Below are 26,984 nucleotides of genomic sequence, written 5' to 3' on the forward strand. Positions count from 1 at the left end.
AAGCCTCTCCAGGGTCGGCTAATTATGTACACCTGCCTGGGTGTGGCCACTTCCTGGTTGGGTGGGCTGTGGTTGCACAGGATTAGCTGTTTCGTCAAGTCATGTGATTTTATTTACCGATTCCGTACATACCGATTCGGTATTTTCCGATTCGGTAAATACCACCTCGGTATTTTCCGATTCGGTAAATACCACCTCGGTATTTTCCGATTCGGTAAATACCACCTCGGTATTTACCGATTCGGTGAATTCCGATTCGTGATTACCGAATGTTACCGAATCGGTAACTGTTACCGAATTTTTACCTACATATAACTTACCGATTCTAATTTACCGATTCGGTACGGCTCGGTATTTAAGAAACGGTAAAATTTATTTACCTACATGAGGCCCTAATAGAGAAAACCAAAACCCTTACACCTTACTCATCAATCTCCACTGAATGAATCATCTTTAAATCGCTTTGCAGAACTTTTGTTTCTTTATAGTTTGTCACTTTCAAGCTAGTGGCACTTGTATATTAACTCATAACGCACATTCCCTATGACATTAATATCACAGGAGCTCTCAGTAACTATCAGATGTGAGATATGGTGAAATAGAAGAGTTTGCAGTTAATGTGGAACACTATATTGCTTACTTTCATAATACATTGCTTTCTGAAAAGGATGCATGTCTCTGATCTGGCTTTGATCTAGAATTGTTCTGAAGATACCCCAAATCGGTTTGTACAGGATATATCCATGTTCTATATGTACTAAAGAAACATATTACCATGCCTCACTATGTTATAGCCAGAGCTTTTTGGCTGGCTGGACTGTCTCAAATATAATCTTTAGGTTCAAATCTGTTTTGTTGAGTTTAAAGAAATAAACAATACAGAACTATCTCCTCACCTACATTAGTAGGCTAGTGAGGTGTCACAATAGGAAAAAGGGAGGGGAAGTTAGAATGTTAAGCTGGCAGAAGAGGGTAAGGGGTAATGTAAAGAAGAATGCCAAGGGAAGGAATGTAGGGAGGGATCTGCTTGACACCTCCCTGTATCAGGTAATAGAATGTGCACAGGCCAGCGGTAGACAAAGGAGGTTAAGCCACTACTTCCACCCCTCAGTCAACATCATGGTCCGTTTGTGTGAGGTGAAGTACCCGCAGGAAGGCTGGTCAGGATAGTTTGCTGAATTCTTGAGATAAAAACCTTATACAGGGCCCCCAGGTTTTATCAAATTGTGGCAATTTGTTGTCCACTATCACAGTCAGCTTCTCCATGCCAAGGAGTTCCCATAATTTATGCTGCCAATCCAGCCGCATCAGCATCCTATCTGTACCCCACTTAGACAAGTTGACTTGCTTGGCTGCACAAAGGGCAAGGGTAATAACCCGCCCGTTTGCCAATTGTAGGGGGTATGTTAGTGCATTGGGGGTCCCAACAAAATATAGCTGGGGAACGTGGACAGGTCAGTTTCGTACATCTCATCAATGTCCACCGAAACATCTGTCTAGTATTGCTGTATTTTGGGGCAATGCCAGAGAATGTGTGCCAACGTGCCTGAATGGCCGCATTGCCTCCAGCATCTTTCATCCCTGCCCTGTTTCCATTTAGCCATTCTAGCAGGGGGGAAATACCAATAATGCGCAATTTTAAGTAAAGTCTCCTTACCGGAGGCGCTACAAGCAGATGTGCAAGCTTGCTGTAAAATGTAAGACAAGTCTTTAGGGGTAATCCACGCTCACACTCTAGTTCCCTCGCTGCTGTACTTCGAGATTTAGTATTGGCTATCCGTGCATTAAGAAAGACATATATGTTGGAGAGAAGGCCATTGTCCGTGTGATGAGTGAAGAGCCATTTCTCAAAAGATGTGACGGGTCGGCGGGCATGTGGGTGTTTGTGTGGCTGCGTAACCCATGGTCGAATGGCAACATACTGCAACTGTGTGCTGGAAAAGATGCCATAAGTAGACTGAACCTGTGCAAAGTCCATAAGACCATCATGGTCGAATAATACCCCCACCCATTTACAATTGGCTTTTTGCCACTGAGACAATACGGTCCCCATGATTGGCATCTGTGGTGATATGCACGTGGAGAGCTTTCACATCCGTGAAGAGATCAGCACTTCCTTAGTTGCTTGGTGACCCCCCATACCCCCCCCCCCGGACATTGAATACCGTGCCTATCAATGACGAAAACCTTTTACTTTGCAAATGTTGATTATGATATTTTTGTTTATTTGAAGTTTCACCTGACAAAGGGTGTTCACACCCAAAATGCATTGGGTCACATCCTCAGAATCACGGTAGAACAGTCTTTTATTTTTGGTATGCATTTTTTGTTCAAGTGTGGATTAACATTTGAGTGACACATCAATCAAAGTAATCAAATGCCGCTATTTTTATAATTTGTCTATCAATAAATTGTGCATGATAGCACCCGTACAATACTGTTTAAAGACTTTTGAACACACACCATAAATTTGAATGATTTTTTGATGAACCTTTAGCCTTTGGGCATGCAGTCACATGCGTTCTGGCTCTAGTCAACCTTAGAGTTTTCTAGTCATAGACAATTTTGACACAAGCACAGGCAGGACTGGCTCCAGAGCTGCACACATGTATTGTTTTACTTTTTGATGCTTATCTTCCAAATTGCTTAATAAGTTGATATAGTGCACCTCATTCCATATTCATGAGGCTTGTTTCTTTGCCATGCATGCCTTTTTACCATCCCATATGTAATCTTCAATTAGATGCTGTAGTTTACCTAGGACATATGGGGGGGACTGCAGTGGCAATGTCTGCATAACATAGAGTATCTTGGGTAGCAGGGTCATCTTAGCTGACGCAAACCTTCCCAACCAAGACAGGGAGCCTCCTTTCCAAAATTGTAGATCTGATGAGGCAGTGGAGAGCAATGCAGTGTAGTTGTGCTCCTCTGTATGCTCTTGCGTAGGGAATATTTGCAGGCTTATGTAATGATTAAGTCTGGAGGGAGTTAGCGGAGTTCCACGTAAAGTGCAAAAAAACCTCTGCTGCGTTACCCGGAGCTCTGCAAGCGGCGGAGGGCATTAGATAAATGCCGCTTGCGGTGACTTTCGGTGCCAGGTACTTGTCCGGACTGTGCAATCATTGTGAATGGCACATTGCAAGCGGGTGCTAGATTTTTACTCGAGCAGCAGCTTTCTCTACGCAAACCATCGGTTTCTCAACGCGAGCGATTCGAGCATTCGTGACTACTCGCAATGAGAAATCCAACCGTCCACATTGAGAAATCTTGCCAAGAGGTTGATTTTCCACACACACACTCGCCAACTTGATGTTGACGATCGCAAACGAGGAAAAATATCACAGGAGGTGGATTTTCCTCGCTTGTGCTCACCAACTTGACGTTGACAAACGTGAATGTGGAAAGTGCGCTTGCAGAGTGGGGAAAGCTCCGCAAACTCACCGAGGGGAGCGGAGTTCACCGCCCAGACTTAGTAATGAAACCCTGTGGGTGGCCTAAGGAAAGGGAAAGAGGTGTTCTAGTTGGAGTTGGTCTGCTTGAGGTATGGTACGATTAAGAACCTTTGTTTTCTGGAGGTTTACCTTAAAGTCCGAGGCTCTCCCAGAGGCTTCTAATTTCTGCATCAGCGGGGGGGGGGGGGTGATGGGTTGTGTAACGTCTATCATTACATCGTCAGCATATAATGCAAGTTTATGCTCCAGATCACCCATGGTGGTGCCCACTATGTGAGGGTGTCTGCCTACTCTTTCGAACAATGACTTCATATAGAGGGGAAAAAGGAGTGGTGACAAGGGGTATCCCTGTCAAGTGCTACATTGAAGGATTGCCACATCAGCTCGTTGACACTGACCGTAGCCTTCGGGTTAGGGCAACTACACCATATTCAGTGCCAGAATCTGTTACCAAGACCAGCCTTAGCCAGCACCACCTTAAGATATGACCAGTTCACCCAGTCAAATGCCTTCTTGACATTGACAAAGAGTAGGATTGCTGGATTACGAGAGAGCCAAGTCTTGTCAATGAGGTGGAAGAGGCACTTTGTGTTGTCCCTACAGTTCCTCTCAGGCACCTATTTTGAAAAGGTCTAGACCGAGTTATGTATCCAACTTGAGTCCCTTTGGATGGAGAAACCTAGGGCCAAGCGGTGGCTGAAGTTCTGCAATCTACTGATGTATATACAAAACAAGGATTACTTTTGTCCTAACCCTCTTCCTCCTGGTCTACCAAAAATATTCTTTGCTGATTTTATTGATGTGTGTTATATATGTTTGAATGACTGAATTGTGGGAATGTTTTTGTCCATCTGAGTGAGTGTGAGTTCGACTGAGATGGTACGGGGGTCGTAGGGACCTGGGGGTTTTCTCAATTTATCTTTATATACCACTGGAAATATTGTGAATTTATTTGATTTTGCATACTATTCACTAATCAATATACCACTTTATGTGTTAACCAAATGAATACATTTGATAATTTCTATCCCATGAGAATGATTGAGCTATGAGATTTAATGTTATTCTTCTGGTTTTCATTGTGACTTTTCGCGCATTCTAATGTATGATTTAACACACTGTTTTCATTTAGTTGCCAGGCAGGGTTTGTTCTACAATGAGATGGGGTGATCTGAAGAATAGAATGTGGGGTTCTTTCTAGGTATGTGGAGTAATAAAAGTGTAGCCTCTCTCAGAGTTTCTGTGACAGAGCCAGATGCACTGAAAGGTTTATAGATGCGGGCGGGGGGGGGGAGGCAGTGGGACCACAAACGCCTTATAAAGTGTAGCCATCTTGGCCAAGTGCTTAACCTGACTGCAGGTGAGTCATAGCCATGTGTACCTCATTGGGGTGAATAACCCTGTCTAATTGTAAGGCATCGTCTTCAGGGCTGGTGTCTGTATGGACCTGGTTTAGATAGGTCTCAGTGTCTCCCAGATCAAACGCCTCCGCTGTGTATAATGTAGAGTAGAAGTGTCTATATTCTTGAGCGATTTTGCTCTTCTTGAAACACCCTGCAATGCTTTGACCCTTTAATCTCTGTTATTCTCTGTTTGAGTACCTGAGCACCTAGTCAGTGTGTCAAAAGATGCCCTGCTTTATTGCCCCTGAATAATATTTTTGTTTAGTGCAAAGGTGAGCATATTTTGCCTTATCCACGTCTAGGCCCTTAAGTAGTTTTCGGGCTATCGGGAGTTGGTGCCGTACTTTATGAGAACCAGACTACTGATGGGTCTCCTCGAATTCTCTCACCTGCCCCTCTAGGTGAAGTCACTTGTCTTTCCTGTTGCTATTGAATTGGGCAGGGATGGCTATAATGCTGCCTCGTAACACAGCTTTCAGGGTGTCCCATAGCTAGGAGACCGGGGTATCAGGTGTGTCATTGGGGCTAATAAAGGTGTGGATTGCCTCATTGATTTTAGGGATAGTTCAGTCATATGTCAGTAGCTTATGATTGAGGCGCCAGATGCAGGACTGCGATTTGTAGTCTGGGATCCACAGTGTGATAGAGATAGGTGAGTAGGCCAAAAGAGTGGCCATGCCAATGTCCACCAGTGTGGTAGCTGTTGTATAGCAAGGCGAGGTGCAGTCTGCCTCACAAATGGGGGTAGTATGACTGCTGAAAATCAGGGCTCACCGGTCTCTGTTGCATGGAGTGTTCAGGCATCCTCCCTTGCAATTAGGGAGACCTTTGATCAGGAATTCGGCTATGGAGTCTGGTCAGAGGAGCGGGGCAGGAATGGGGGGTGAAGGGTCGACCCCCTACTACTAAACCACAAGGATCTCCCCGAGTGTCATCTCCAGTGGTTGTATACCTAGATGTTTGTCTGCGAGTGGAGCTCCTGCACCGCAAGTCTCACTAGGTGTGTCTGCTGATGCAGTGAGACCAGGGCCCCACTGCTGCTTCATCTGTGGAGCCCGATACTCGCTGAGACCGCTAAAGTGGTGGATGCTCCTTCGGAGGGTCAAAGTTGAGAGCGCTGTGGTGGGAGTCGCCCTTCCTGGGTGTGCAATTTGGGCCCCAGAGCCTCACTGGTCAGGCTGTTATTCCCCTTGTGAGTCCCCAATTTCAGTAGGGCCCACACCAACCTCCGATGTTGTCTCTGAGGGAATGGATGTTTGTTCTGGCATTGCCCCATGCCTTTTTCCCCACTGAGTGTTTGGGCTGTTTATTATGCCAGTGAAATAAGATCATTGTAAGTCATCTCTTGGGGCCATGAGCAGGACCACCGCACTTACCAACATCAGCATATGCCATCCAGTGCCCTGCCTCCACTTCTGGGGTGCCCGCTGTGTAGCTGCACTGCTTTAAGTTGTCACAAGGCTTGCCAAAGAGTCTTGTTTTGGAGGAGGCCCAATCCAGTTCTCTGTTGCCGCCGTCTTCACCATGGCCCAGTGCTGGCTCCTGTGTTGTGCTCGCACCCCATGTGGGGCTTTGGCCACGTATCACAATACTCTCATCGCTGTGGGCCTTGTCACTTGCATGTGCTGGGCAATTCAGGGGATGCAGGCAGGCTGGGGGAGATTCACTGTGGCTGCTGGAGCCATCGGGATCAAGGCTCCACGGCGGCTGCCATCTTAACTGTGTCGCTGCTCTTCCACGCGGCCCAGAGTACTCGCCGTTGGAAGGCTGATGCGGCTGTGATCCTGTAAAGCTGGCCCCAGTGTGATTAGGGTACTTCCCCCATGGTGCTGAAGCCTTGTGGTGCCCCAGAACACGCCAAGCCCGCTACCTTTGCAAATGTGGGAGGCGGAGCTCCGTGAAGATTAAGCTACTAGGGCTCCATCTTAGACACAACCCCAAATATTATTTTTAAAGAGACAATGTACTGCACATTACCTTCGTCTTTCGTCTTCCTTGTCACAGTCACCCAGGAGCCCCCCATGTTCCAGGCATAGCATTCACCCATAAACAAAAGTCCCACCCAATATGGCGGCCTGACAGGAAGTACCTGTCACGTGACCTATAACATCCTGTTTTTTTCACTGTGTTCAGGCTGGAACACCCATTCTACGTTTGTGTGTGGCTCATGTTGCTGTCCGGTCCCGTTAAGTTCTTTGTTTGAGGGGTCTGCTCTTGTGTCCCCTTGTTATGTTCAGGCCGCCGCTCCCCTGAGTGCGGCGGTTTGCTTCTGGTGCCGCTTCTGCACTGAGCCATGGGGACCGGCTGCCTCTCCACTTTCTGCACTGCATTTTAGTTTATTTATGACTGCTGCTCCCGTGCTGAGTGACTGGGGAGCGGCGGTGAAGGGTTGTGGCATTTCAGCATCCTGCGCTTGGCGGTCAGGTGCGGCTGGGGTTCCCTGCCTTCTTAGTCCAAGTTGGGTGCCCGGCTTACCTCTTGGTTTCATGCATGAAGGTCATGGTTCCGGTCCATGTGGGGCGGTTCCTGGGGCTTTTTGTGGTCTCTCGAGACCGTCTTCGGTGTGACGCGTCAGGGGGGGCGGGGCCGGTTGCTTAGCAGCTGTGTATCTCGCCACCTTTTTAAGCATTTCTCCTCCTCACAGTAGTTGTGTTTTCCAAAGCGTCCTTGCTGGTCTTCTGGATCTGATTCTGATCCTGCTTCCTCCCTGCGGCCTGTGGGCATGGATCTTGATGTCCTGCAGGCTATGATTAATAAGGCTGTGGACTCTGTCTTTGAGGCTCGGGATGGGCTGGTGCCTCAGGTCCCTAGGGGTTCTTCTCAGCCTGACCCTGACGATTCTGATGAGGAGCAGCATGGGCGCTTTGTTAAAGGCATTGAATTGAGGGAGGTCCTGACGCACTTGAAGGAAAAATTGGCCTTTCCAGCTGTTGTTCCTCTGGAGGAGGAGGAGGAGGATTTTTTCTCCCAGTACCGTCGGAAGGAGCCTGATGCCCTTTCGATTCATAAGGCCATCCAGGGCCTTCTGTCCAGGGATTGGATTGATGTTGAGAAGGCTGGGTTCCCGTGGTTCCTTGCTAAAAAATACCCTCTTCAGGGCTTTCTGACTGAGTTTCCCCCTCAGGTGAAAGTGAACTCTCTCGTGGTGGGTCTGGCATCCAGTGGTTTGATTATTTCTGAGGACGCCTCTCCGAGCGATCCTGTGGATAAACGAGTGGATGGTGCTGCTAAAAGGGCTTACTCTACTGCTAACTTTTCCATTAGGGCAGGGGCTTATGCTTCGTATGTGGTCCAGTCTCTTCTGCATGATTTGCACGTCTTGTCTGAAGCCCTCCAGCAGGGTGAGGACGTTAATTCTCATCTGTCCCTTATGGATCTGCAGGATAGCCTTTTGTCGGACATTACTTTTGACTCTCTGTCTGCTGTTGCTGCCATTTCTGGTTCCATTATCTCTGCTCGTCGTAACATCTGGATGAGGTCCTGGAAGGTGGAGGCCTCTCAGAAATCCCTTCTTTCTCGCTTGCTCTTTGATGGTGCTAAGTTGTTTGGATCTCGGCTTGAGAATCTCCTGAAGAAGTCAGTGGAGGATCGTAAGCTCCTGACATCTCTGCTGCCTGCTTTGAGGGGTCGGGGATTTGGTTATAGGCGTGCCTTTGAGATCGTCCCGTCAACCGGGTGGGGTTTCTTCCAGCGCTTTCGGGGGCGGGTTCGTGGCCGTGGCACCCCCTTCTCTGCAAAATCCCAGCAACAGCCAGCAGGTGCTGCCCTTACCGATGCCTCTCCAAAGTCGTGACTATCTCAAGGTGGGCGGCCGGCTTGGCCAGTTTTCCTCTTCTTGGGCTCGCGACGTCACTGATTCCTGGGTGCTTCGTCTTGTGGTCGAAGGTTATTCTATCGACTTCTCTTCTCGTCCACTAGATCATTTTGTTCCCACTCCTACTCCTTGGAATCCTCTGAAGTGGCTGGGGTTGCAGCAGGGGATCCTGGATCTTCTCCGGAAGGGTGCCATCATTCCTGTTCCCGGGGCCGAGTTGGGTCAGGGTTGCTACTCTCCGATGTTCCTGGTGGGGAAGCCGTCGGGGCTTTCCACCCTGTCCTGGATCTTAGGACCGTGAACTCCTATGTGCCTTACCAGAGGTTCAAGATGGTGAGTTTGCAGCGGATCCTGCCTCTGGTTTCCTCTAGGGCCTTTCTGTCATCCTTGGACCTTTTGGATGCTTATTTCCATATTCCTGTGCATCCTCTCTTCCAACGGTATTTGTGGTTCTTTGCCCTGGGTCAGCACTTCCAGTTTTGTGTCCTCCCCTTTGGGTTGGCCTCTGCCCCTCGGGTGTTTACTAAGGTCCTGGCTCCCCTGGTGTGTATGTGGCATGCTCAAGGGGTGCTTTTGTTCCCTACGTTGACGACTGGTTAATTTCTTCCTCGTCTTTTTTTATGGCCCTGGAGGATGTGGCGTTGGTGCGGCTTTGCCTGGAGTCCCATGGGTTATTCGTGAATCACAGCAAGTCCCACCTCATCCTGTCTCAGGAGCTCCATTTCATCTGTGCTCTCTTCAATACCAGGTTGGGGATGGTGTTTCTTACTCCGGTTTGCCAACTCCGACTCCGGTTTCGTCTGGGGTCCTTACTGTCAGCCTCATCGGCCTCCGCACGGAACTGGTTGCGGGTTCAGGGGGACATGTCTGCTTCTCTATTTCTGGTTCCTTTGGCTCGCAAACACCTCTACCATCTGGTGTATCACCTCCTGGCTCACTGGGATCTGGGGTCCAGGACTATGATGCCTCTGTTCCAGTGACACCCGTCATTTCTCTTCTGCTGCAGTGGTGGCTGGTGCCGGACTACCTGGCGAGGGGGGTGCCTCTGGACCCTACCCTTCCCTGTACCCTGACTAACGATGCCAGCCCTTGGGGTTGGGGTGCCAACCTCAGGGTTCTTTCTGCTCAGGGTCCTCGGTCCCCCATGGAGAGCTAGATGACCACCAATTGGAAAGAACTGGCTGCTGTGTTCAAGGCTCTCCTGTGCTTTGCCCTTCACCTGAGGAACGTGTGGGTTCAGGTCCGGATAGACAATCAGGTGGCCCGTGCCTACTTGAATCATTTGGGGAGCACTCTCTCTTCTCTGTTGGCACTTCTGGTGGATCAGATTTGGTCATGGGCGGAGGCCAATCTGCTGGGTCTGATGGCTATCTATCTGCCGGGGAGGGAGAATGGGCGTGCGGCTCAGTTGAGTCGCCTTCTTCGTTCTTTGTTTTCTCTGTCCCTGTCTCATCTGGTCTTTTGGGAGCTGTTGGGGAAGTTCGGGGGACCCTGGTTGGATCTCTTTGCGTCCCCTCAGGATGCTCTTCTGCCGAGGTTTTGCGCCCTTCTTCCTTGCGGGGAGGCATGGGGGGTAGATACCCTGAGTTTCCCTTGGCCTCAGGGTTTTCTCTACGTTTTTCCTCCCTTTCCCCTTCTCAGCAGGGTTTTGGCAAAGATCAGGTCCGAGCAGGTGGTGGTGCTGTTGGTGGTGCCCTTTTGGCCTTGCTAGTCTTGGTATCCCCTCCTTTTTCGTTTGGCGGTTGCTCCTCTGTGGAGGTTCCAGCTGTCTCCTTCTCCCCTCCGCTTTCTTCACCTGTCTAGCCAGGCTCTAAGGCCAATTGGCATTAGGGGATTGGAAATTGAAAGGCGAAGTCTAGTATCTTTGGTTTGTCCCTCTGCGGTGGCCCTGTCTATTCAGAATTCTCAGAAGGGCAGTACCCTTAAGGTCTACGAACATCACTGGAGGAATTTCTCTGCTTGGTGTTCTTCGCAGGGGTTTCTCCCTGATTCCTGTGAGGGGGGTTCTGTGCTTGAGTTTCTCCGGGATGGGTTTTTGCTTGGGCTGTTGGTCTCTACTCTCCACAGCCAGTTGTCTGCCATTAAGGCTATCCGGGGGGCCTCGCTCGTCTCCTTTGAGTCCTTGGCTTCTTGCCTTCTGCGCAGTTTCTTTCTTCGACGGCATGTCGTTGCTTCTCCTTTTCCCCACTAGGATCTTCCTTTGGTCCTTCATGCATTGCAGATTTCCCAATTTTAGCCTCTGCCTTCTGTGTCTCTGGAGTTTCTCACCCTGAAAGTTTGTTTTCTGTTGGCCGTTACCTCTGGGTGCCATTTGGGGGCGCTTGGCACTTTACTTTGCCATCCTCCCTTCTTGCATTTCTTCCCTGACAAGGTGGTCCTTCCTCCTGACCCGGCCTTTCTTCCCAAGATGTCCTCCGCTTTTCATTTGTTCCAGGATATTGTCCTTCCTGCCTTTTTTACTGCCCCCTCTACGGAGGAGGAGATCCGGCTCCATTCCCTGGATTTGACTAGGGCTCTGGTGATCTACCTTGAGCGTACGGCCTCCCTTCACAAGGTGGATTTTTTGGTTGTCACCTTTGGCGTTGCCCGCCAGGGTCATCGGCCTACCACGGCTGCTCTTTTACGTTGGGTTCGGTCCACTGTCTCCTTGGTCTACCTGCATTCAGGGGTCTCTCTTCCCCCGGTCATTCAGGGTCGTTCTACCCGGGTTGTGTCTTCCTCCTGGGCTTCTTTTAAGGGGGCCTCCTTGAAAGATCTTTGTGCTGTGGCAACTTGGTCCTCCCCCCATACTTTTATATCCAATTATAAGTTGCGGATGAGGAAGGTTTTCTCTGGGGATTTTGGTTCTGCTGTCCTTGCGGCTGTTCACTGATTGTGTGTATTTGTCTGCAATAAATATTCCTTGACATCTTTGGTGTCTGTTTCTTTTTGTTCGTCTGGCGCTTGGGTATACGCTCCTGGGTGATTGTGACGAGGAAGACAGAGAAGGAAGGTAATGACTCGGTTACTTACCAGTAATCTTCATTACTCCGAGTCATAGTCTTCCTCGTCACAGTCATGTTCCCTCCCGCCCACCTCGGGCGTGGGGGATGAACAAAATGTTGCTTTCTTTCTTTGTTTTTTATCTGTTTGTGTATTTCAGGATGTTTCTTTATAGGTCAGGTGACAGATACTTCCTGTCAGGCCGCCATATTGGGTGGGGACTTTTTTGTTTCTGGGTGAATGCTGTGCCTGGAACACGGGGTGCTCCTGGGTGACTGTGACGAGGAAGACTATGACTCAGAGTAATGAAGATTGCCGGTAATTAACCGAGTCATTCATCAGTCTATATACATTTCCATCATTTCCTAATAGCGCCTTGACCTTATATTTTCATATTTTAGATATTTAATGATGTTGTTGCACTTGTTTTCAGATTACATGTGGACCAAACGATTTCTCAGTGACAAGTAAGTCCTTTCACTTTAGAAAATTAATAATGTAAATAAATGTAAGTGGTTAATTCTACACTACAAATAAATTAGTCGAGCTATTTTCTGATGTTATCACTGGATTAACTGACAATGGGGTAAATTATTCAAACACCTTATTGGTTTCATTAAACTGATTGCGACCACATAGGGAAAAGGAATCCAGAACCTTCTGGAATTTTCGCGACTGAACACGAAGCAAAAGCGAATACCACGTAGGCGTTATCCCGTGACATTAAGACTATCAAAGGAAAAGGCCATATGTGTCTATCCCAAAGATGTACGATTTCGATCAAAGCTGTGGACCGAGGCTTTCCTCTTTCAACTTTTGGAAACAAAGGTGCCACTTAACTAATTAGAACACCTGTTGCCAGCATTAAAAGATATTTAAGTCTGTAGTGCGTTATAAATTATCAATATTTTTATAACGGCATCAACAGATGAAATAAACTTGTTACAATCACAGATTTTGCTAACCTCAACATGACTGCTTTGAATTAATGTTCATACTAAAATTAACTGTCTTTCTTGTACTTTATTATTTAAATATATACTTCCTTAGCTTGATCTCAGTTAGGTTTCAAAGTAAGTCAAACACGTTCCTCTGTTGTGGTGGGAAATTCCAAATCGGTCCCATTCGGTTTCTTCCGAAAGACACGCACAGAGCTCCGAGTGGTTGAATCTCAAAGCGCGCAGTCTATTTCCCCCTCACTTCCTTCTTTCTTGACTTCCCAGACCTTTAGTTTTTCATTTCCCTCGAGTTTTTCAAGTGATCGAACAGGCATTAATATTTAACACAGCCCCAGTTTACCCGAGAGAGCGGAAGGAGTGTAAGACCCCAATGGGTAAGAATTACACCAGGAGGCAAGACTTAAAAATAAGTTGGAAAAACATCTACTTGTTCCAATACTTTTCTCCGAAATAAATAGTAAAAGGAGCATAGGTTTTCAAGGCTTTCTATCCACATAACGCGATTAAATTTAACATTTCCGGACGCATCTGCAGAATATGATTCTTATGGCACACTTAATAATGTTTCAGTACCCTCACCAATGATACAAATAACACCCGCTCTCCCACCCAGAGGGTCCTTGTAGAATTACTTCAAAGAAGAAACATTATTATTATTTTTTAATAACACACAACACATTATGACGTGCTTACAAAGTTTTTCCTTTCCGTGCTGTAGGGATATCTGATTCCTAACCAAAATTCTCCTGAAAGTGGTTTCTGGAATGTGTATATCGACTGAGTGTATAGATAGCAACACCATGTGCAACCAAACCAACGTCCATGACTCCTAAATCTGGACTACCACACAAAGCGTAAAATATTTACATGAAATGAAAAAACACAAAAATGACAATGGAAATGCAAATTTAGCAAGCACATTATGAAAAATAATGAACACTACGGTACAAAAAGATATGTACAGATTTCAATAGAAAGTGGACTACATATATATGCTGAATTATGTTGATTGCCTGTATTTGGTATATTTAAATCCGTCATTACAACACTAAGGGCCCCAGTTATAACTTGGTAATATAGATACTGTGTTGCAACGGAGTATGTATACCACTAAGCTAATGGTCCGCTTTCCAAATTTAGATGTGGGCAGAGTTTAGGTTTAATCTCAGCAGAGACTACTCTGTCTCTGCCGTGGTTAAAACCCTCTGACGGACCTGCGGAGAAAGGGGTGTCAAAAAAAGCACATTTCTTTTTTTTTCCCCATGTAATTTTCTTTTTTTGGGGGAAAGCACATTTCTAATTCTGCCCACCAAATTTAGATGGGTGGAATTAGAGGTAAGTTTTCACTGCTTATCACCACCATAAAAAAAACAGGCAGCAAGGGGCAGTGGAAACTGCTAAATGCTCCCCTTGGCATGGGAGAGGTCTCCTATTGTGCGTGGAGCAGTTTCTTTTTTAATGTCAAAAAGAAAATCCTGCTTTGAGATTTGCTTTTTGAAAATAAAAACGACAACAGTTTGGTGCTGGACTCTGTCATGTTGATGGAGCCCTGCACCATACTGTCAACAGCATTGACAGGAACCACTGTGATTGCGGCACCTTACAATGCTGCAGAAATGATCGCCAGCTTGACCTATTATATATATAGGTGGACAGTCTGTTTCTCTGTCAGGGAGACGGAGCAAACTACTCCATCGCCCTGACGGAGATGCTGCCTGCCTAATTTAGAAATCACCGCCAAGCGGGAGGTAATTTCTAAAACACTGTCAGGAAAAGCCGTCAGGGCGGTTCCTGTCAGTGCTGTTTGCAGTTTGGTTCATGGCTCCGTCAACATGACAGAGCCTTGCACCAAACTGTTTGATTTTTTATTAGTAAGTAGAAAATCCTGAACTGGGATTTTCTATTTGAAAATAAACAAGAATATGCATTTAGCAGTTTTGACTGCAAGAAGTTTACTGCTGATGACGGACAGTGAAAACTCTCATAATTAGGTGGGGAGAATTTGAGGTCTACCTTCAACAGCCCTTACTCTGGAGGGCTGTTGGAGGTGTTCAATCATGGCAGAGATGAAGTAGTCTCCGCAGTGATTAAACTTAGTCAGCCCACTTTTAAATTTGGCAGGTAGATCTTTATCTTGGTGGTATGTATATTTTGTTGCCGTTGTGACAGAGTATATATACCGCCAAGATATACATTGAGCCCTAAGTTCATTAATATACCATTTATATGACTAGGAGTTGGATTTCTAATATATAAATGGCTAAAGAGTATAGATAGGACACTCACATCATTAATGAAGTACTTGTATTCAAAAGTCATATACCATTTTCTGTTGTATTTGTTCATCCTTTCTTTGTTTATAAAACAAACTTAAGTCATTTATGGGCATTGTATTTATGTCTACAGCGGAACTTGTGTAATTGAGGCTCTCATTGGTAAAGTGCATTGCATCATGCTGTTGCTTTGAGGGTCTTGAAATTTGGTGTGAAATTATGGAGGAAATTGAGCAAATAAAATAAGAGGGTAGATTTAATAAAAAAAGAAGACTTTTTTCGAGCTGCTAGTTGTGGTCTCCAGGGATCAGAGGCAGAGGAGAAGTAGTGAGGGACTTCAGTCACCGAAGTCCCCCTTGCGTAGTGAAAATTATGCCTACTGCTTTTAGCAGATGGCCATGATCCCCCCCCCCCCCCCCCAAATGAAAACAGGGTTTGTGGCTTGAACACAGTATCTCCATTGAGCACAGACAGTGAGAACTTATCTGAGATACTCAAGCTACAAAAGCTGCCCACAAGGAATTAAACCACACACACTGTAGCAGTTAATAACTGGTCCCACTCCCTTGTTATGTGGGATGCACATGGGTGAAGCCTTAGCCACACACAAAACTCTTTAAAGACTGTATGAAGCAACTTTAGCATGTGGGAAGACCTTTTATTCGGCTCGGTCATACAATTGCTGTGGGTGATTGAAATGCAGGCTGTTTGAGCGACCTAGTGCACCAACATCCTATCCAGTCATTTTATTCTTAAGCTTTGTTTAATTGTATTTACTATTCCTTTTTGTTTTTGTTGTGAAGATATTTAGTATGCGGTCATGAACGGTTTTAATAGTTTGATTTAGATTTTGGGGTTATGAAGTCAAAAGTGCAATGTTTTTTTGTTGGTTTTATGCCACTGTACATATGGCCTATCAGCAAATGTGACAGGAAAATCCAGCACAGTTTCTTGAATGATATATAGGGGAGGAGTACATTGTTATGTTTATAAATCAAGCTAAGCAAACTTTGCCTCTGTGGAGTTTGGGAGGATGCTGCTAACTCTTCTATTATACAAAGGGATCATGTATATGCAGACAAACAGGTTACTAGCAAAGTGAGTGTTAAGCAGCTTTGCCCTAAAAACTTGTTGGTGCCGCAAAAGTCTTTCCACCTTTTAGAATCACATTTAATAACACCAGAAATGTGTAATCCTACTCCTATATGGGAGGGATACAGTATAGTTATGTTGTATTATGTTGTCCCCTTCAGGAATTTGTTTAAATTGCTCTGCAATGCTGCTCTTGCTGAAGAATTTAATTTAATTGATGTGCCACATAACAAAAGAGAAAAAAAACAACTGTTGAAGTCTCTAAAAAGGAATATTCTAAAATGTGGGATCAAAAATAATTTAGGTCTTTATTGGCTAACACATGCTTTGTTCTTCTCACCAACTTTAATTAATGTAATATTAACAGATTTTAAAGGACCTGAAGACACTGGTGAACTACAGACTTATCTCCCTGCTACACTGCGCAGCAAAAGTCCTGAAAACAAATCATCAACAAATAACTGGCCAACCTCTTCAATGACAACCATCTCCTAGACCCATCCCAATACAGATTCAGACCAAATCACAACACTAAAACTGCCCTCATTGCTGCCGCTGACATCCATCTCATCATGGACATGGGTGACTCAGTGGCCATCGTCCTTCTTGACATCTATGCCACATTTAATGCTGTCTCTCACCCAAACCTTGTCCAACTCCTCTGTGAAATTGGAATACTCAGACCTGCACTTTGATGGACCAGATCCTTCCTCAGAGGCCCCATATGGGCTGTTATCTTGGCCCCATACACCTCATCTGTCTTCCACCTGACGTCTACGATCCCCCCCCCAAGGCTCAGCACTCGGTCACATTCTCATCAACAGCTATATGGCCCCTCTTACCAACATCATCCGAGCCCAAGGACTCAACTTCATCTTGTTCAGTAATAACACTCAGCTCATCCTCTACCGCTCTGAGGACGCCTCTAGTGCCCAAACAAAATTAATCGACTGCATCTCAGAATTCTCCTACTGGATAAAGACTGACTGCTTGATGCTCAACTCAGACAAAATGGAGGTGGTCCTCTTCGGGGAAAAAAGACCTCACTCTGGTCCTCTGCCTGGTAGCCCTCACAATTATGACCCACACCCACCCAGTGAGCCAAGCTGGGAACCTAGGGAATGTTAATTTTCAACAGTCAATGCTCCATTACCAGCCAGGTTAACTCGATTAATTGCTCCTCTTACCACAGCCTCAAGCTCCTAAGGAAAATCTACAGATGGCTGCTGCTCAGCATCTATTCAGCCAGCATCCTCGCCTTGATCACCAGCAAGCTGGACTATGAAAATGCACCTTATATCGGCATCACTACATGCCTACCGAGGAGACTCTAGGTTATCCTGAATGTAGCAGCTAGACGTACCCTCAAACTCCCACCCCACACCGACAGACCACAAAGACCTCAATTGGCACGTCATTAACAAACACACCCTTTTCAAATTTTTTGCACACACAAAGCATTGAACAACCAAGGACCGACATACCTTAACAGCTGCAACAGTGCCAACACCCCTACCTGATATCTTCAGTCTGCGAGCCTGCTGCTCACCCATGTCCTCTGCACCTGAAGAGCCACAACACGTGACCTCTCCTAGGATCTAGTTCCTAAAGCCTGGAACGATCTCCTCCTGCACATTAGGGCCACAAGCATAGTCTTAAAATTAAGGAAAAAAAACTGGAAACAGTGCTCTTTCGGTAGGCCCGAGCATCACCCTATTATCCAGGCACCAGGATAAACTCCTGGCAATATGGGAACATTACAAATACACATAGCATAACAACAAGGCAAACATTTCACCTAGTGAGGGATAGTTTGCTGGGACACAATTTCAGAAGGGTGGTTTGAAGAAAGAGGAGGTCACAGGGTACATAAAAATAGCCGTACACACGTAATGACTACAAGTAAAAGGAGTGCCTACAGTGCATCTATTTCACAAAATATGTGCCTAGAGTCCTACTAAATATGGCCCGGGTAGGCATTGTGCAGAAAAATAAAATGGGTTCTGACATGGGTGAGGAGTTGAAATGTATGTGCGATGTCCTACTGCAATAATTACTTTTGAGGGAGATTCATCTCAGACACAGATGAAATTGTTATCAGAGTTATGAGAACTAGACTCGGGCATAGGTACAGAAATGGCAGCTGCATGCCTATCAAATACTGGCAGGCTGTGTCTGAATCATACATGACAGACTTCACAAAATTCATTTGTGTGCACTAGTCACATAGGGTGCTAAAGTTGCACCTATACAACCCAATATGTATCTTGTAATGATGTGGATGATACAGTCACTAGCATCCTTTAAATACTGTGGGTGTCAGTTGTTCTTTCTTGGTCAGAGAAGATTACATCTGTAAATTAGTATAATAAATGTGGACTGCTGGTGGTGAAGTCACAGTTGTGAAAGCATGCTTATCAAAACTTGCCAACGGGCATGCCCATCCTGTGCTGCATATAATTGTGCTTCCATGAACACCACTAAGCAAATATGCATCAAATGAACATTTTACATTCTACACGTGCAGTGACAGCGTCCATATAAAACGACAAGAACCTTGGTGATTATGCAGGAGTTAGCCTGTATGGACTCATGCAATTGAACTGCCTCTCAACAAAGCACTACAACTCCTACATGTAAAGTTCACACCACAGTTATTGTCAACTTGTCTTCACAAAATGCATGAATCATTACACTTTGCACATTATTGTATTTCTATTCCCTGGATATTCACTATTTTTCTCTTTGTGTGCCTTTCCACTGTACTAATGTGTTCCAGTTCCATCACCAAATTATTTTTTTTCCATGTTTGTGTCACAGATGCAGCTCTGACAAAGATGCATCTGCTCGTAGGCACTCATTGCAAGTTGCCTCGAAAATGTGAACAAATGTGCAAATCTTTTGGCTGATTCAATATGCAAAGTTATGAGGTCATTTTTCATTAACCAATGATGTTTCAGTGGAAAGCCACTAGGTGTGGAAATGTTTTTCCCCGGGCTGATTTCCCTGAATGATATTCCTGAATGAAGAGCTTGGCACATGTGTGAGATCCATCAAAACGTGCCAGATGTTCCACTCAAACTATTTAGAGTTCATTGAGACTTTCTACACTCTAAATTAGGTGAATGGGACTCCTTCCACTTTTTGGCATATTTCCCACCTCCCCAAAATCCTAAATAGGTTTTCTAGCATTTTATAGGGCGTATTATTTGCTGCATCTGGTGTATATGCACTCACTGCTGCTCACAGGAAATGGCAGCTGCACTCACATGCTTCTCTCTGTCTTCATGTAAATAATCAACCTCTACACCACCTATGTATGTGAATCTACATCTCTGTGAAGTCAATGTATAATCTCATGCAACTGCTCTTAGCCGTCAATCACTAAATGTCCCTCACTGGGCTCATACTTAATTGTGACTAAACAGAAACCATGCCTAGTACAAAATCAAAGAGGATTCTTTGATTAACTGGCATCTCTCTTTAGGTACCTCCGCCCCTTTAAGGTGTCAAAGCAGCCTTGGAATCTTAATTGATGCGATCCATGCACTTATCCTTCTGATTGACTAACGTACTACGTTTCTACACATTGTTTTCCCTTAGGTATATGTATTTGAAGTAATGAGTCACAGAGGCTATATGATAAAACAGGTTTATTCCAGTCTCCAACTCTCCTCAGACTGAGGAATAATGCTGTTGCTCAACGTTCTAACCTGGCAACAGAGCATACCAAATGTATGTTATAGGGGGAAAGGGAGATGAGGGCATTCCATTATTGAGGGGTGATGGATGTCCATAAAGAAACCCATAGCTAACGAGTAAAACTGAGTTTTCACAGATTATAACACATTTTCCCAATAATGATAGGCTATACTATGATCATCGATGAAAAAGAAATCACTCATTTGAAATTCTATAAACCAGTTAGGTGGCTCCCTGTTCCTTTTGACGATGTCCCTTTCATCTTCTGCTTTATCATATTTATGCACAAGAGGATTTTTATTTTGGTGAGTGGGAAAAACTCCATAATACTTTGAAAGGCAGTCCTTGCTCCAGACTAGACCATTGCTGAGTTTAAAAATGTTACCTTTAACTTCAGCTATTTTCTGTGGCTGATAGTATTTACTTATTTTGGTATGATCATCATCAGGTCTTTTGACCAGTACCCAATCTTGCACCATCCTCTTGTTTTCTTACTCCCAGTTTTGCATCATACCATTTTTGTATCTACTATGACATTGTTACCTTGTCATTACAGCTTATAGGATCAATAAAAACAGATTGGTCCCCATCTAACCAATTAGGACATAATTTTGTGTTGGGTTCTCTAACCTTGAGCGTGACAAAAGGAGACACTTCAGTGACTAAGGGCCTGATTTAGAACTTGGTTTCTTCATCACAACAGTGGCAAAGAGCTAAATATTTAAAGATTCCCTGAAAGCTAAATAGTGAAGTTGGAATGGATTGTGTTTCTTGACTGCCTTCTGGTGGGTGACTGAGCCATCTAACAATCTTTGAGATTTTAAAAAGCAAGAACATGTAAATGAAAACCTGAAATAGAGTAGCAGAAATGGAACAAAAGATCTTGTCAAACTGCTCCAGAGGAAACTGGGACATCCATGCAAGGTTCTAGTCGCAATGTTTCAGTAATCAGTGAACATTTAGCACAACAGATGAAGCTGATGTGGCCAACTGAAAGCAGGCTCGTGTTGTTTCAGAAATGGAGGTGAAAAAGGTGGTTGATGGGCTCCTTTGTGATTATTCTGCACTAGATGAAATATGCTAGTGTGAAATATTGGGTAATTGATTGAGGGTGGTGAAAACCCTTCTCAAGCAACAACCACAATCCTGGTCAGAGTGAGCCACAAAAGTCACTAAATTAACTCATGCTTAACCCTCTGGTAGCTTGTGTGAGAAGTTGGCCTGATATATGCTGTCCACTACTTATAGTGGGCACCTTGTATCAGTCCAAACAACCCCTTATAGGTTAAAGACAACCTTTATTGAAAGCTATACTAGTGGTAGTTATGGAGAGCAGCCTTCAGGCTAAGTCTTGAAGGATTGTAAAGCAGCTTGTTTTACCAGTCTATAATCTCTTGAGTCACTAAATGAAAGATATCCACACCAGGTATATATAAAATATATGTATTTATTACTAAACACACCCTCCTAGTCTCTTTATGAGACTAGAGGTCAAAACACATAGGTTACATTTCAATAATCACAGTAAAATAGCACAAATACACGTCAGGCTCTAGGGGCGAGCCAAACCATATACTAAAATAGTGGTATAAGAACCACAACTTAACTATACACAAAGCCTAGAGCCTGTAGAATCGCTGGGACCCCAAGGAACCACCCAAGGTAGTGACACAGGGGACCCACGGGGCCGTGTGCAGTGTGTGAACACAGCCGCAAACTCCCGTTAGCTTCTATGGGGAAAGTCTTGGTTAGATTTTTAAAGATTAGGGACACTTAGAAATGAGTTAGGACCAAACCCTTTTGGACTTAGGAAGTTCTAGGGCTAGCACCCACGAGAGCACCTGAATTCTCGTGTTACCTCACCCAGGGAAGCCGGGTGCATAGGTGTCTTTTAGTGTCGGGTCGCGTCGTCGATTTCAATGGGAGCTGGCGAAGAAGTGCTGCTGCCGTGAAGATGCGAAGTGTCCGAAGAGATCCAAGCCTCGATCGGAGATGAGAAGAACCTGAAAGCAGAGGGGACAGAGTCTGGGTCACCAGCCAGTGACCAAGAAGGCGATGATCAGATGCCCACCGATGTCGGTGATTTCAGGTGAAAGAGGTGAAGCTTGACTCTTCAGCCACGAGGACCAGGAGGTGTTGAGGACAACCAGGAGCTGGATTCAAGCTGTCCCATGAAGGATGTCGAGTGCTGCAGCATCGGTGCCTGGATTGGACACAACAAGCCTTGGCAACAGCAACCCATGCAGAAATGAGAAAGATGCTTCGGTGCAGACCAGCAAGGTCTATGGAACTCACCACTTGGTTGGGAGTCAGGGCACCTCTGGAGCAACCAGGGAAGCCCAAGGAAATACAAAGTTATCCCCTCAGGGACCCACCAGTCAATGGACCAAGGAGCGCAAAGGGACCTGAAGATGAAACACAAAATGGCGGCCCACGGGTCACTCGGAATGACCAGGCCAACAATCTTCGGTGGATTTCGTGCCTGAGGTGGGGGCTGCAAGTCAGCCCAAGCACGACTTCAAGAGACGTCGAGAAGTCAATGCACTTGCAGAAATGCACGGTGGCCAGGAGTTCTGGTTCCATGCTACTCACAAGGGCTGCGGGTCTCAGCTTTGCTGGGGACTTGCGTCGGCCTCTGATATGTCTGGAAATCCTCTTCCTGGGCTGAAAATACATCGGAGTCTGACGGGAGCTTCGATAATGTAGACTGGCATATTGCTTTGTTGGTGCCTGCCAAGCAGGGGAGTCACTCCTTGACCCCAAGGGAGATTTCTTCAGTCCTCTGATCTTGAGCAGAGCGTTGAAGGTCCAGGATTTGGCTTCAGAGTTTTGTCCAGGGTAATCTAGAGTCCTAAGGACTGGGGGCCCATACTTATACTAAGGTAGGGGGTTGGACATACTCTGGGGACCCACCTATGGGAGGGTTTGGAAAGAGGGGTGGCTACACCCATTTCCTTTCTCCAGTTTCATGCCAGAGCAGGGGCTGGAAGCCCCTGAACCGGTTTGCGCTGGACTATGCACAGGGACACCAAATGTGCCCCCAGTGCAGGACTCACGCGACCGCAATCCTCTGCTGATGCTAATACTGTATTTAGACACTTATTTGCCCATGTCTTCTTCCATACATTTTTAGCTATACATATATTACAAATATTTTTTTTTCATAAAGACACATATGTCATCAGCAGAAGATTGCGGTCGCGTGAGTTATAGTTGCCTGCACTAACTATAACGGGGGAATTTCATTGGTTTTTTATCAGTAAAATTTCCGCTAACTATAACATGTGTGAAACCTATGGTTTTTTCAGTGAATTTGCAAGGTTTTTTAAATGCTAATTCCTAACTATAACGTGTGTGAAACCTATGGTTTTTTCAGTGAATTTGTACGGTTTTTTAAATGCTAAGTTACTTTACGCCATTCGTGGCGTGCGCGCCCACTTAACGCAGTTCGTTCCGTGCGCGCACGGTGCGCTTCGCGCACCATGCGCGCACAGTGAGCACGCGGTGCGCTTCGCGCACCGCGCGCCCACTTTACGCAGTTAGTGCCGTGCACGCACGGTGGGCACGCGGTGCGATGACAAAGCAAGAAAGCACGTCAACAAATCTGTTTCTGCTTTCCTCCGTGACTATGGTATGGGTGCCATTTACCACAACAACTTGCGTTATGACATGCAAGACATTTATAGAGGAGATGGTGTGCACTTCAATGATGATGGGAACAGAGTCTTCCTCTTGAACCTTAGACTCTGCATCGGTACTTACTTGTAGGTACCACTAAAAAATCATTTCATAAACACAACGGCTCTTTTTAGAGCCCCCTAATATCTAAACACTTAAATCTGATTTTCATTTTTTTTTTTTTTTTTTCCTACCGTACGCTTACCGTAAGCTTACCGTACGCGTACCCCGTGATTTTTTTTTAAATCAATAAATGTTTTCTTTGTACTTTTCTGTCCTTCTTTGACCCCCTTACAAATGTTAGGGGGTCTGTAACTCTCCTCATTGCCCCCTTTCCTTGTTTTCACTCTTTTTTTTCAGAGTGAAATACACAAAATGGCGGCCGCCGCTTCCTGGTTTCGGCCGATTCGAATGTTTACTAAGATCTAAGAGCCAATCAGAATCGCGCTCGCGCACGCCACCGTACGCTTACCGTAAGCGTATGGTAAGCGTACCGTAAGCGGGCTCAGATATATATATTGATTTAAAGGCTATTTTCTCAGAATCTACTGAACAGATTTACACCAAACCTACAAAAGGCACTTCCTTGACCTAGGGACTACCTCTCTGCCAAATTTTGAGTAATTCTGTTCAGCCGTTCGGGCTGTAGCTCGTTCTAAAGGTCCTATGGAAAAATGCATGGGAAAAACGCGTTTTGGGACCCCCCTTTTATCTCAGCCCCCGCTTGACGGATCCCCCCGAGACTTTCAGGGTAGGAGCGGAGCGTAGCGCCCCACCTATTTTGAGAAATTCGCGAGGATTCGTCGACCGGCGCCAAAGTTATTCAAAATAGAATGTTGAGGTTTTCCTATGGAAACGTGGTCCTAACTATAACTACCTACTGGCGACCGCCAGTAGGTAATCTATATATATATATATATATATATATATATATATATAGTGATATAGGTTACACCACAGGTGCAGTAGCAGACCTGTGGTGTAACTTTGGGTGGCTTTCCAGGGGTGGCATAATACATGCTTTAGCCCCTGGTAGGCCTCTGGGGTACCTATGCCCTGGGTACATAGTATACCATATACTAGGGACTTATAAGGGCACTCCAGATCCAATCTGAAATGTACCTAAAGTACATGCAATCAATTTATAGGAGAAAGCAGATAGGCTGGGGACCTGAATAGCAGGTTCCCAGCCAAACTAAGTCAAAAACCATCAAAACACCAGGAAAAAAGTGGGGGCAACCATGCAGTCAGATTCCACCTTCCTACAGCTTGATACAAAATCATTCAGGCTTAACATAAAGGCAATGTGTAAAGTATGTCTTCAGCACACAAACAGTAATAAAGTGAAAAGACAACGCAAGAAAAATCCCACACCGATCTGAAAAAATATAGGACATTTTAATAAATGAAATTTTACCAAAATTATACCAGTTCAAAAGAACTGGAGATATGGAATTTCAGTGTCTTAAGTAAAAGTAGTGCAGAAAGGACCAAGCACCAGTTGGACCTGGCCCTCTCTGCAAGGTCACCCCCAAACATTTTGGTGCCGATTAGGATCCTGGAAAAAATGTCCCCGTACGACTCGTATCCGGTCTTTTTACCGTACGAATCGTACAAGTGCCGTACAAACTGCCAAGTACGATTCGCATGGGAAAAACTCCATACGAATCGCATTGGGAATAATTCCCCACACGTCCTCGGGTCGGAAAATGTGTCCGACACGTCCCCGGACGATTTACCATACAAATGTGAAAAGTGAAGTCCGACCGCGCAAGTACGATCCATCCCGTGCGTCCGATGTCACAACCGTATGGAAAAAACACCGTCCGCACCGAACTCCCATAGCAACCATGGAGACATGTGCCCGCATACGCGCCGAACACCCCCCCCAGCCCCCGTATATACGCGCCCAACCACCCCCCCAGCCCTTGTATGTACGTGCCGAACCCCCACCCGTGCATGTACACCCCCGTACGCACGGACTGTACACCCACCCGTGTATATACACACGTGTACATACGGCCCGTACCCCCACCCGTGTATGTATGGAGCGTACCCCCACCCCAACAGTGGATGTACGGACCATACCCTCACCCGCGTATGTATTGAGCGTACCCCCACCCCAACAGTGGATGTACGGACCGTACCCTCACCCGCGTATGTATGGAGCGTACCCCCACCCCAACAGTGTATGTACGGACCGTACCCTCACCCGCGTATGTATGGAGCGTACCCCCACCCCAACAGTGGATGTACGGACCGTACCCTCACCCGCGTATGTATGGAGCATACCCCCACCCCAACAGTGGATGTACGGACCGTACCCTCACCCGCGTATGTATGGAGCGTACCCCCACCCCAACAGTGTATGTACGGACCGTACCCCCACCCTTGTATGTACACCAGTGTATGTACGGACCGTACCCCCACCCGCGTATGTATGGAGCGTACCCCCACCCCAACAGTGTATGTACGGACTGTACCCTCACCCCTGTATGTACACCAGTGTATGTACGGACCGTACCCCCACCCGCGTATGTATGGAGCGTACCCCCACCCCAACAGTGTATGTACGGACCGTACCCCCACCCGTGTATGTACGGAGGGAACACACACCCCTCCAGTGTAAGTACGGAGCGCACCCCAGGCCCCAACACCAGCACCCTCACCCAACATCGCGCATGTACGAGTCGTACCAAGCCAGAGACAAGGACAGCACTGTACAACAAAATGGCCGATGTACGCACCGTACAGTCGCTAAAAACACACGTACACAACCAGGACAAAGCAAAACAACACAAGAAGACTCCATTTGAATCGCACAAAGCCACAAAACATGTCCAACAAGCACAAATACAACCTATTCACTGACCTGCAACTGCCAAACTACCAAACAGAGGCCCAAAACACAACCACTCCTTATAACACACCCACCCAAAGTTCAAACACAGCCACACCCACCAATGGACCAATAAAAAGGCCCAACACACACAAACCATGATCCTTTGCAACAGACCCACTGCTGCCAGACCACACAGAGAAACAACTGCACCATACTACAACCTCCACTACACCTTACACCTGCACACCTTCACACAACCACCTTCACAAACACCCCCTCATCACATTCACACACACACCTGCACAACCACACCCACACACCCACAACCATCCACACCCACACCCCCCACAACCATCCACACCCACACCCCCCACAACCATCCACACCCACACCCCTCACCATGCCCACTAACAAGAATCCATAGTTCACTAGCCAAGAGTTGGAGGTCCTTGTCGACGAAATCCTCAGAGTCGAGCCACACCTCTTTGGAACATTGGTCAGACAGACCAGCATTTCCGAAAAAACAGCCATGTGGCAGACGATTGTCGATGCTGTGAATGCTGTTGCGTCCACCAGAAGGACCAGGCATGAATGCCAAGCCAGGTGGTACGATCTGCGGAGGACGGTCCGCCACAAAATGACCGACGACGACAACCAGGCCAACATCACTGGAGGAGGGCCGGCCCGCAGACGCGTACAATACCATCCCTGGGAGGAGAAGGTGATGGCCATACTGCCGGTGGTGGCAGTGGAGGGAGTAGAAGGACTCTGAGAGCCTGGTGAGTAC

At 46.2% G+C, this 26,984-nt stretch overlaps 1 long non-coding RNA gene across 1 annotated transcript in view; it reads left to right on the forward strand.

Moving 5' to 3' along the window:
- The window catches only part of LOC146776258 (uncharacterized), an 858,823-nt gene that overhangs the window by 785,847 nt on the left and 45,992 nt on the right, over positions 1-26,984 (forward strand). Inside the window, exon 9 of the long non-coding RNA XR_014972116.1 lies at positions 12,085-12,118. This is a non-coding gene — a long non-coding RNA (uncharacterized LOC146776258). The remainder of the gene's footprint in view (positions 1-12,084; positions 12,119-26,984) is intronic.

The sequence above is a fragment of the Triturus cristatus genome, chromosome 12 (assembly GCF_964204655.1).
Source record: "Triturus cristatus chromosome 12, aTriCri1.1, whole genome shotgun sequence".
Taxonomy (NCBI): Eukaryota; Metazoa; Chordata; class Amphibia; order Caudata; family Salamandridae; genus Triturus; species Triturus cristatus.